Raw genomic sequence first — 13,520 nt, forward strand, 5'->3', positions numbered from 1 at the left:
ACCCCTGATTATTTTTTCTCTCGCATGTGGCTCATTGATTTGTAACTGTCAAATATCCTTCCAAGGAACCCTCCTTGTAGGTACAGGCTGATCACACAGCATCTCATTCGGATTCAAGTTATTACAGGAGTAGACGACTTTCTTCCACAGGGGACAATCCTCTTTCGAGAACCTTCACCACCACTTAAAGAGCAAAGTTGTATTCTGAATTACTGCGTCTCCAATTTCCAGACCACCTGCCTTTTTTGGAGCCATCACCACTTCCCATTTTACTAGTGGTATCCCATTTCTCCCATTCTCTTTACTCCACAAGAAGCGCCTTTGGAGTGAGATCAACTTCTCTGCTACCACCTTCGGCATCTTGTATAGGCTAAGATAGTAGATAGGCAAACTATTCAGAACAGACTTAATAAGAACCAGCTTACCCGCTTTGTTTAGGGTCTTTGCTTTCCACATACTTAACTTGTCTTCCACCTTATCAATCACCGGTTTCCAAGTCTTCACAAGCCTCGGGTTTGCTCCAAGAGAAATGCCAAGATATCGGACTGGTAGAGGCTCCTCCTTGCATCCCAGCAACTGACATATCTTACGCGCCCAATGCCGATCACTATTAACCGGAATGAAGCTAGACTTCTCAAAATTAATACTCAACCTTGACATCAGCTCAAAGCAACGTAACAATCACTTGTAGTTCCTAATAGTCTCTTCCTCAGTAGGACAGAAGAGAATGGTATCATCTACAAACTGTAAGTGTGATAGCTCAATGTTATCCCTTCCAACCAAAAGTGGATAGATGTGGTCATTCCTCATTGCCTCCCTAATCATCCTATGTAGCACATCAACAACTAGCACAAACAGAAACGGCGATAAAGGGTCTCCTTGTCGTAGTATCCTTTCCATCTTGAAAGACTTAGTGGGGGACCCATTTATCAAAACCGACATAGACGCAGAGCAGACATACTCCTTAATCCACCCCCTTCATATATGGCCGAAGCCCATCTTCTGCAAAATAATATCCACAAAACTCCATTTGATCCGGTCGTATGCCTTTTGAAAATCAAGTTTAATAATCGCAGCACTCTTCTTCCTAGCCTTCAGCCACTGCACAGTCTCACAGGCTATCAATGCCCCATCATGAATTTTTCTGCCCTTCACAAACACACTCTGTGTCTCTCCTACTAACCCTGGCATGACCTTCCTCATTCTCCGAACCAATACCTTATATATGACTTTATACACACAACCCACCATACTAATCGGCTTGAGATCTTTTATTTCTTTAGCCCCAACAAACTTCGGCGCCAGCGCCACCCAAGTGATATTCGACTCTCTAGGTAACCTAGAAGACCGAAAAAAATCCAAGACTGCTCCAGTAAACTCCTGCCCAACTTCTTCCCAACACTGAAATTCATATTATATCCGTCACTTCCTGGTGCTTTTGTTGACTTGCAATCTCATACTGCATCCTTTATCTCTTCAACAGATGGCATCAACTCCAGTTCTGTTGCCTCTTCCACATCTATCTACATTACTAACCCATCCCGAAAACCTACGTTAGGTGACACTTCCTGTTGGTACAAGTCCTTGTAGAAATCTCTTATAGCCACCTTAATCCTGGCTTGATTCCTCACTACTCTTCCATGAATCATTAAAGCATCAATCCGGTTGTTCCTCCTTCAAGCTGAGGCTAAATTATGAAAGTACCGAGTATTTTTGTCCATCTCCTTTGCATGCCTGGATCTTGACATCTGCTTCCAATGTACCTCCTTCATGATATACCACCTCTTACAAGAGCTGACCAGTGCCTTCCTTCTTACTTCCAAGGTTCCATCATGCACTCCATTATTGACCATATCGTCTACTTTCTTGATCTCCTCCTCAAAATTTTTAATCCTCATGTCCATAGACCCAAAATTCTCTCTATGCCATATGCCCAAAGGAATCCTCATGGCCTTTAACTTGTCTAGGAACCGCACCTCCCCTAGGCTTCTTCACTCCTCCTTCACCATCCTCAAGAACCCTTCATGAGTGAACCATGAATAAAGACTTCGAAAAGGTCTCGGCCCCCTTCCGACCCTTGCAGCTTCCATCACCACTGGGCAATGATCCGATAACCCTCTTGGACCACCTCGTAGCCTTGTATCGGAAAATTATTCTATCCATTCCAAAGTAACCAACATTCTATCAATGCGGCTACAAGATTGGCCCCTGAACCAGGTAAACAGGCAGTCAGATAAGTCTAAATCTAAGTCCACTAGTTCCATATCCTGAATCCAAGATTTAAAGTCCGCTACCGACCCCGTTAAAGTAGTAGCCCCTTTTCTCTCTTTCACTTTAACGATCTCATTAAAGTCTCCCATAAAGCAAAAAGGTACTTGACATAACCCAGATAAAAAGCTCAGCTCTTCCCACACAACTAGCTTTTCATTCCTAGTATGTGCACCATACACTAAACAAATAGCACAACAAAAACTACGCTTGATAAGCTCCCCCTCCACGCACAACTATCTATCTCCTTTATAACAGTTGCCTATCTTAAAAACCGTTTCATCCCACATCAACAATAGACCGCCTGAAGCACCTTTCGCCCCGATATACTCCCATCCTACCGCATCATTTTTCCACAGTTGCACAACATCAAATTTAGTTACTACCTCTCTTTTAGTTTCAACCAAGCCTAGCATATGTATATTAAAATTTCGGCTAAATATTTTTACCGTACTCAATTTTCCAACTCCTGCCAACCCCCTAACATTCTAAGAGCTAAAAATCATTTAAAACCAGCTATACACACCTTACTCCGATTTTTTGGGTGACTTCTTCTAGCTTTCTCCTTTTGCTTTGCTTGCCTTTTCTTCCGGGCTATTGCCTCATTCTATGCCTGCAGTACTGCCATAATATCATCTTCCTCGTTGTACTAAACCGCTCCAGATTCAACTGCTAGGTCCCAAGCCTTCCTGTTCTCTTGCATGTCATTCTCACGTTTATTTTCAGACTCTTCCGTGCCGATATCACTGTCAGCATCCAGTTTTGCATCCCTCAGGTCCTCTGGCTCCCCCTTTGCACCATCCTCCTTTACTTCCGCCGTTACTGCCAGACCTTGGCCTTCCAAACCGTCCAGTCCTTTAATCGATCGAACTCTTTTCAAACATTTTTTGTACGGACCGCAACCTATCCTTATCCCCTCCCCTGCCAAATCACAACTCCGTTCCCCCTTTTGCATGTTGACGAGCTCAAGAGGACCCACCAACCCAGACGAGACCTCCCCTCTCAGCCTCGCCATCTCCAAGCCACCATCAATACGCTGCGTCCCTGCCATACTCGACCCACCGGATTTATCACCGCACCCTACTACGTCATTCAATTCGCGCCGCGCCCCACTCGCAGCTGTACTTTCCCTATACATACTGCTGATCTCAGCCCCAGGAGCCTTACAATCGTAGAATCACTCTAGGTTCTCTTCTTTTATTTGTAGCCACTCTATGTTCTTTTACTCTTCACCAACATTAGCACACCTTTTCTTCCAAAATCAAACTAAAAAATACAACCTAGATATAACAAAATTACATTGCATATGTTTTTATTAGTGGCCAAAATCAAACAAAATTTCGTTTTATTTACATATGTCCTGCATAGTATTTGAAATTTCAACTCATTACTCTGTCTGAAGAGTTACTTTTGAAAAGAAGTTGAAGGATCATTATAGTATCCAAAAATCAATTTTAAAGGTATTAATATAATAAGAGAAATAAAATCTCAAAAATTAATTTGATACATCACACATGAGTCTAATGTCAAGAGTCACTTTAAAAATTTAGTTATTGCATCTTTATTTCTTGAGCATATGCGGGTTGTTGTTGTTATTATTATATCTATTATATATTACTAATTTTATAATTAAAATGTGTCACATGTTATTTTTTTATTATAATTAAAATCAAATTTTTATTTGAAAAAATTCTCTCTTCTTTCCTACTAATTTTACAACAAAAAATTCTTCATTATAATTGAAATCAAATCTTTTTCTCTAAAATTAAAGAGATCTTTTCTCTTTCTTACTAATTTTACAATCAAAATATGACACATATTATTCCATCATTACAATTAAAATCAAATCTTTTCTTCTAAAATTAAAGAGTTCTCCCCTCCTCCTTTTCCGTTTCTCCATCTCTTTTATTCCTTCAACCACTCTATCTTTTTTATATATCACAATAACTAATTACAAATTTGACAATCAAAATATATAACATGACATTCTTTAATTGCATTAAAATTAATATATATATATATATATATATATATAATTTTATTGAAATTGAGAGAAAATATTTTCCTTTAAAATTAATAAATTCTCTTCCTAAATTCTCTTATTTACCTCTCTCCTTTTTTCTATTTCTCTCTACCATTTTTACTCTATATATAATATATTATATATTACTATCTAATTTAATAACTAAATGTGTCATATGACAATCTCTTATTAAAATTAAGAGAAAATATTTTCCTCCAAAATTAATAAATTCTCTTCCTAAATTCTTTCATCTACCTTTTTTTTTCTATTTTTCTCTACCCTTCCCTCTCTATATATAATTTATAATTTATATTTTATATTAGTAATTTGACAAATCAAAATGTGTTACTTGATAATTTTTATTACAATTAAAATAAATTTTTTTCTTTCAAAATTAACAAACTTCCTGTCTCATACTTCATCTTTATCTTTCTCTTTCTTTTTTCTCAATCTCTATTTTTTTTAGCTTTCTATTTTAAAAAAAAAAATAAATTTAACAAAATGATATAATTCAAATAAAATTTATTATTATTATTATTATTATTATTATTATTATTATTATTATTATTATTATTATTATTATTATTATATACATATTTGTTTAGTTTTTTCATTTAGTTATAAAATTTTCACCACATATTTTTTTAATCTATATTTTTATTTCTCTTCTTTCAAATATTTATTACATATAATTTGGAGAGAATACTAATAATGTTATGATTAAAGTTAGAATCAAGATTCAATTGTTTAAAAAATTGATTTTGAGTTAATTTTACAGCTATCACTATAATTTTTTTATGCTAATATCTAATTATATTTTTATATAAATAAAAAGAAAAAATAATTATTTTAAATAGCAAGCATAAAAATTAATTATTTCTATTTGTACAGCAGACTTAACACCTAATCAAATGTAAAAATATACACGTTAAATTATTTCAAATTTTAGATAACGATTGTTAAAATTAATTATTATTAATAAATTAAACTTTTTCACATAAAAATAATAATTAAAAATTTTATTATTTGACTTTTTTATCTACGGAGATTTAGTCTTTCTTACTCAACGAGGACTTTTGTTTCCTACGATTTTTTTGTAAGAGTAGTTTGATTCTATAAATTTTTTGTGTCATAATCTATAATGTCAGGACAAAACTAATGTAGTTTTAAAAGATTTATATTCCCATAAAATCTACGTAGATTCTGCTCTTCTTAGCCGATGAAACTTTTATCCTCTACGACTTTTTTATAAAATTAGTTTGATTTTATAAATCTTTTATTTCATAATCTATAATATTAAGAGAAATCTAATATAATTTTATAAATTTTATATTCTTGTAAAATTATTACGACTAAAAATATTAGTATTAATCTAATGCTTGCATTGATGTCATTTATTTAAAGATATAAATTAAAGAACATAGCATGCATTATCATTTTATTTTATTTTATTTTTTAAATAACATTCCATTGATTAAAATTAAATGTTCAACTTGACACATACATAAAAAATATTTCAGAGAGTGAAAGCTTTTAAACTGAACTTGTAATAATTCTAACAAACGAAAAGCGATACCGATATATATATATATAATCCAATTATTCTACAATTAAAATAACACACAAGATATAGATAATATATGAATTTTTTATTTTAATAAATAAAATAAATATAATAATTATCAAATTAAATAATTTTTTAAAAAATTATCAAAATTTACGTTCCTTACTTATTTCGTTTACAGTGTAAACGAAATATATACGTGTTAGGTTGATGTGTATACACGGTAAATAAGATAGACTTATCTCGTTTACACTGTAAATGAGATGAATCTGCACGTATTTCATTTATAGTATAAACGAGATACAATAAGATAAATTTTAATTTAATATAAAAGGATGTGTTATTCTTGGCATTCTCCACACATATTTCACACATTTTTCTATCTCGATTTTTTCACAAAAATAAGGCAATAATGGCCAGTAACAATGTATACATAGTTGTGTGTGTTTATCCCAATTGTCATATGAGAAATGGCGACAACGGGTGACATTTGAGTGTGAGAATCCGATACTATTGTGAACTCAGTGAGTAAGTATGTTGTCGAAGTTGAAGAGTTTGATATTGAGCAAGTTGGGTGGTTCAGAAGCGAGGGAGGTCAGAGGAGTGGGGTGTAGGTTGCTAGCACCCATGGGTAATGAACTTTTCCAATTTCGACTATTTTGACTTCTAGGGGACGAGCATGTGTTCTACATCTTTGGGAGGATCACAGCGGAATAGGTGATGGAGTTTTCAGCAACAGAGTGCAACCGGCAATGTCTATGACACCCCGCTGTGCCGCCGAACACAAAGATTGGTACGTCCAGGCCAGCACGGTCGAGCCCAAAGACAACGCCCGACTGACGTTAGGATTTTTGCCAGTAAAGAATTTATTAAAAACAGTCGCATTGTAGATATAGTCTCTAAACCGACAGAAATTCCTTCGTACAAACGTTTGGGTGTCACAAGTAACAAACCCCTTTAAAAATTGTTAACCGAGTATTCAAACCTCGGGTCGTCTTCTCAAGGAATTGCAGGGAGGTATGTTCTTATTATTGGTTATGAGTTGTAAATTGAGGTTTAGGAGGTAAGGAGGGAATATGTTGAATGACAAGTAAAATAAAATAAAATAATAACAATAGAATCTCTTGGCAAGGTATAAGAAATTGGAAGTCCAGACCAAATCATCCTTATCAATGATAATAAAAATTGAATCTTAATTTTACTTAGTTAACCCTTACTTAAAGCAGAGGAAGGTCAAGTGACTAATTAGTTTGATCTTCAAATTCGAGTTAATTCCTAAGAAAAGATTGGGATTATTGAAGTTCAATTCAATTAGAGGAGATAACAATTATCAATTATGCTGTTGAGTTGGATAACTTCCTGAGTTACTGATTTCTTAACCAAGACCAAAAGGGGAAAAAGTAAATCTACTGGAATACCTCAAATAATATTAAATAAAATATGCAAATCTTAACATGAAAAGTTCATAAGCCAATTTGGCAACATAAATCAGATACAAGTAAAAGCATTAGAGTATTCCAAATGGAAGAGAAATATAAAGTAAAAGGAATATTAAACCTGGGATCGAGAGTCACTCTTAAAAACTAAGAGAAGTCCTAAATCCTAATCCTGAGAGAGAGAGACTCTCTCTCTCTAAAACTACATCTAAAACATCAAAAGTCAATTATTAGTGAATAATTATGAATGCATGCATTCCCCCACTTTATAGCCTCTAATCTGTGTGTTCTGGGCTAAAAATTGGGTCAAAAGCAGCCCAGAAGTCACTCCCAGCGCTTTCTAGTCCGTACAGATCACAGAAGAGTGACGCAGCCGCGTCGTCCACGCGGCCGCGCGGGTTGCGTTCCTGCCAGGTCACGCGTCCGCGTGATCTACGCGTTCGCGTCGCCTGGCGTCAGGGCAGCTATGGCAAATTATATATCAAATCGAAGCCCCTGACATTAGCTTTCCAACGCAACTGAAACCGTGTCGTTTGGATCTTTGTAGCTAAAGTTATAACCGTTTGAGTGCGAAGAGGTCAGGCTGGACAGCTTAGCAATTTCTCCAACTTCTTGCATTCCTTCCACTTTTGCATGTTTCCTTTCCATCCTCCAAGCCATTCCTGCCTTATAATATCTGAAAACACTTAACACACATATCAAGGCATCTAATGGTAATAAGAGAGGATTAATAATAAGTAAATATAAGATCAAAGAAGCATGTTTTCAATCATAGCACAAAATCAGGAAGGAAAATGTAAAACATACGAATTGTATGAATAAGTGAGTAAAGAGTTGATAAAAACCACTCAATTGAGCATAAGATAAACCATAAAATAGTGGTTTATCAACCTCCCCACACTTAAACAATAGCATGTCCTCATGCTAAGCTCAAGAGAAACTATAAAGAGATGAAGAGGAATGGTGAAATGTATGAAATGCAACCTATGAATGCAACTACATGCTAAATGTTTCTACCTACTTGGTTAAGAGTAAATAAGTTCTCCAAGACAAAAATAATTCAAATCCCACTAATTCAAATCATATAAAATATGGACAAGTAAACTTGTGAGAAGATAGCTCATGAAAGCAGGGAACATAGAATCAAGCATTGAACCCTCACTGGTAGTGTATATCACTCTAACTCTCAAGTGTCTAGGGTCAATCTCTCTACTCTTCTCTAGTCATGCTTTCTAAACTTTGTTCTTCATCTAACCAATCAACAAATATTTAATGTACCAATGCAAACATCATGAGGTCTTTTCAAGGTTGTAATGGGGCCAAGGTAAGAGTGAGGGTATATATATAAGGCTAAGTGAGCTAGTGAAGTGAATCCTTGAGTAGTCTAAGATCTCACCTAACATATACATACTCTATAAAAAATTTAAAATTATACTTAGCTTCCCATAATTTTTCCTACTTTTGTATTACATGCTCATGTATCAAATTTAATTTTGAATTTTGTCCCATGTGCATTGATCATTTTTATTTTGCATTGGGGGTAATATTATTTTTTTTCTTTTCCTTTTTTTTTTGTATCCCCTTATTTAATATATATATATATATTTTTCAATGCACATGGTAATTTAATTATTTTGACTTCACATGAGCTTGCTTTCCAAAAATTTTATTTTGAATTATTTCATTCTTTTCAACTTCCTACCCTTTGTTTTTATCATCCATGTTCCCAATAGGTTTCCCACACTTAAACAATTACACAACTTCTATCTTAAGCTAACCAAGGATTCAACTTGGGATTTTAAATTTGTTTTTCTACTTAAGGCTAGTGTTGTGATTTATAGAATAAGAGGGAATTAAAGGCTCAAGGGGGCTAACAAGAGTGATGTAAAAGGTAGGCTAATTTTGGGATAAGTGAGCTAGAATCAAACAATGGCCTCAATCATATGCAAGCATGTAAATATATTAAATATTGGACATATAGAATGGAACAAAGCAAAGATTGCAACCATCGTGAAGAAAACACACAAGAATAAAAATTTATGGTTAAATAACGTAACCATGTAAATAAGCTCAAAATCTCACAGGTTGTGTGTTCTTTAACTCAAAAACCATGTTCCAAATACAACTTCAAACAAATTTTTAACATAAAATTTTCAATTTAAATTAGTGAAATTTTTCAAAAATAGGGTCCTAAAAAGAAATTTATTACTTTAACCAAGTAGTAACTAAATGCATAAAATCAAACAAACATGCAATTAAACATGCATATGCAATAATGAACAAACAAAGAAAATAAAACAATGGTGTTGAGATAAGAGAGTACTAACCCATGGAGATTAGTATCGACCTCCCCACACTTAAAGATTGCACCGTCCTCGGTGCATGCTAAGATGTGTAAGTGGATGGGGGTTGTGGGTTCCTCAGCTGGGGCTCTTGTTGTTCCTCTCCTTGCCTGTGATTTGGGAGTAGCTTTCTCCTTTCCTTTCTTGGTGGCCATCCTGAAAAAGGGAAGAGAAAGTAAATTAAATTCAAAGAGATAACTATAGTAAAGGAGAGGACGGGAAAAGTGGTGATGGATGCACATTAGGATGTAATTGACATTAACACATGCTCTCGAGTACATGTGAAAAGCCATCAATGAAAAATAGCTAGTGCAGAAAATGACAAGTGAATGCAAGGTGTTTATTGGCATGCCGGAAAAGGACATGAGTAGCATAGACCAAGCATTATTTGTAACAAACCATCACATTTGTATTGACAATTAAATTCAATTAAAACAATAGTAAAGGAAATTTGTGAAAAGCAAGCATTGAATAGTAGAGTAAAGTAATGTAGAAAAGTGCATAATGCTATATGGGCTTTTTCACAAACACATAGCATGCATGGTAAATAAGGTATAGAAAGTATTAAATTGAACATGCAAGCACCCTTTAAAAAGTAATATATAATTGTCAAATAATTCTGCAGCAATCCACAATGACCCAAATAAAATTCCAACACCAATGAAAATAATGCAATGAATGAAAGTATGCAGATAAATTAAAATAAAATAAAAACAAAAATAAGAAGAATTAGAAGGGAAAGAAGGGAAGAAGAAAGGAGGGAGGAAAAATTAGGATTGTGGAAGAAAAGATAAGATATTTGGCAAATTAGGATAGTGCGGCGCAAGCGATGCGGACGCGTGGGGCACGCGTTCGCGCGATTGCGCTTTAAGTAAGGGGACGCGGTCGCGTCGGTCACGCGGTCGCGTAACCCATGTGATGCTTCTGGCGCGAGTGCAGCCTCGCGCCTGCACAACTCTCTGTTCAAATTAATTTATTTGCCAAAATTGGGGTGACGCGATCGCGTGGATGGCTATTTTTGGAAAACGACGCGGCCACGTGGGGCACGCGGTCGCGTAGGAGGGCTTGGGCTTCTAGCACGAGTCCAGCCCAATTCCAGCACAACTTTTGGCCATGCACCTTTTTGACGTCGAAAATCAGGGCACGCGGCCGCGTGGGTCACGCGGTCGCGTGGGTCACGCGGTCGCGTGGGGCACGCGGCCGCGTGGGTCACGCGGCCGCGTGGGTCACGCGGTCGCGTGGGTCACGCGGTCGCGTGGGAGGCCATTATGCCCATGTGACGCGGACGCGTCAGCGACGCGATCGCGTGGGTCGATTTGTGCCGCTGGCACGTGATGAGCGGATAATTTGTACGCTTTTTGGCATTGTTTTTAGTATGTTTTTAGTATGATCTAGTTAGTTTTTAGTATATTTTTATTAGTTTTTAGTTAAAATTCACTTTTCTGGACTTTACTATGAGTTTGTGTGTTTTTCTGTGATTTCAGGTATTTTCTGGCTGAAATTGAGGGTCCTGAGCAAAAATCTGATTCAGAGACTGAAAAGGACTGCAGATGCTGTTGGATTCTGACCTCCCTGCACTCGAAGTGGATTTTCTGGAGCTACAGAAGCCCAATTAGCGCGCTCTCAACGGCATTGGAAAGTAGACATCCTGGGCTTTCCAGCAATGTATAATAGTCCATACTTTGCCCAAGATTTGATGGCCCAAACCGGCGTGGCAATTCAGCCTCAAAATTTCCAGCGTTTAACGCTGGAACTGGCATAAAACTTGGAGTTAAACGCCCAAACTGGCATGAAAGCTGGCGTTTAACTCCAGAAAAGGTCTCTACACATGAAAGCTTCAATGCTCAGCCCAAGCACACACCAAGTGGGCCCGGAAGTGGATTTTTCTGTCATTTACTCATTTCTGTAAACCTTAAGTTACTAGTTTACTATTAATAGGATCTTTTGACATTGTATCTGTACCTCATGACACTTTACACGTTTCTTTGTGTACCTTCCACGGCATGAGTCTCTAAACCCCATGGTTGGGGGTGAGGAGCTCTGCTGTGTCTTGATGGATTAATGCAATTACTACTGTTTTTCATTCAATCATGCTTGCTTCCATTCTAAGATATTACTTGTTCTTAAACCGGATGAATGTGATGATCCGTGACACTCATCATCATTCTCAACCATGAACGCGTGCCTGACAACCACCTCCGTTCTACCTTAGATTAAGTAGATATCTCTTGGATTCTTTAATCAGAATCTTCGTGGTATAAGCTAGAACTGATGGCGGCATTCAAGAGAATCCGGAAGGTCTAAACCTTGTCTGTGGTATTCTGAGTAGGATTCAATGATTGAATGACTGTGATGAGCTTCAAACTCCTGAAGGCGGGGCGTTAGTGACAGACGCAAAAGAATCACTGGATTCTATTCCGGCCTGATTGAGAACCGACAGATGGATAGCCGTGCCGTGACAGGGTGCGTTGAACATTTCCACTGAGAGGATGGGAGGTAGCCACTGACAACGGTGAAACCCTACATACAGCTTGCCATGGAAGGAGCCTTGCGTGTTTGATGAAGAAGACAGTAGGAAAGCAGAGATTCAGAAGATTGAGCATCTCCGAAACCTCAACCTATTCTCCATTACTGCATAACAAGTACTTATTTCATGTTCTTTTGCTTTTCACAATCAACCCTGATAATTTTTGATATCCTGACTAAGATTTACAAGATAACCATAGCTTGCTTCAAGCCGACAATCTCCGTGGGATCGACCCTTACTCACGTAAGGTATTACTTGGACGACCCAGTGCACTTGCTGGTTAGTTGTGCGGAGTTGCAAAAGTGTGATTGCAATTTCGTGCACCAAGTTTTTGGCGCCGTTGCCGGGGATTGTTCGAGTTTGGACAACTGACGGCTTATCTTGTTGCTTAGATTAGGACTGTTTTGTTTTTATTGGTTTAGAGTCTTTTAGTTGAGTCTAGTTTCATATTTTAAGTTTGGTGTCAATTGCATGCTGATGCTACGATTTTAGGAAATTGCACGATCAGCAAAAATTCCTTCCGGCAAGTGCACCGGTTATCGTCAAGTAAAAACTCACAATAGAGTGAGGTCGAATCCCACAAGGATTGGTTGAGTGAGCAATTCGGATTAGAAGTGTGTTCTAGTTGAGCGGAATCAAGATTTAGATGAGAATTGCGGAATGTAAAATTGGCGGGAAACGTAAATGGCAAGAAATTGAAATTGCGGAATCTTAAATTGCATGAATTAAAGAGCGAGAAGCTAAATTGCTGAAATTAAAAAGGGATCGGGGTAATTGCATGAATTTAATTGCAGAATGTAAAGAGAAAGTGGTAGATCAGAAATGGGGAATTCATTGGGTTTCAGGAGATATTGAGATCTCTGAATCAAAACATTTTTATCCCTTCCTCAACCAATGCGTTCATTGAATTTTGCTTGGCAATCTTATATGATTGGATCCCAATCCCTTGGCTCACCAATTCTCTCTAAAAACAAACAAATTCCCAATCCCTTGGTTTAAATGTTCATAAGAAGAGACGACGCTCGATCACTGATTATACCACACAGTTTCATGAACCACAATTTGGTAGGATTACATGTCACAATATCCATCCAAACCCCAATCCAATTCACTGTGAGAAAGCTTCTCTAGCATGAATCCTCCATTCCTTTCCCAAGGTTTCGAAGGATTCCAATTATGGATAGTTTCTTTCCCAAGACAACTAACCAATGGACTTAGATCGAGAAGCTTTCTAACAAAAATTCAAGAGAAAAGATTGAAGAAGAAGATAAAAACTATTATTGATTCATTGAATTACAATAGAGCTCCCTAACCCAATGAAAGGGGGTTTAGTGAGTCATAGCTCTGAATTCAATTACAA

Source organism: Arachis stenosperma, chromosome 3 (genome assembly GCF_014773155.1).
Source record: "Arachis stenosperma cultivar V10309 chromosome 3, arast.V10309.gnm1.PFL2, whole genome shotgun sequence".
In the NCBI taxonomy this organism is placed as follows: Eukaryota; Viridiplantae; Streptophyta; class Magnoliopsida; order Fabales; family Fabaceae; genus Arachis; species Arachis stenosperma.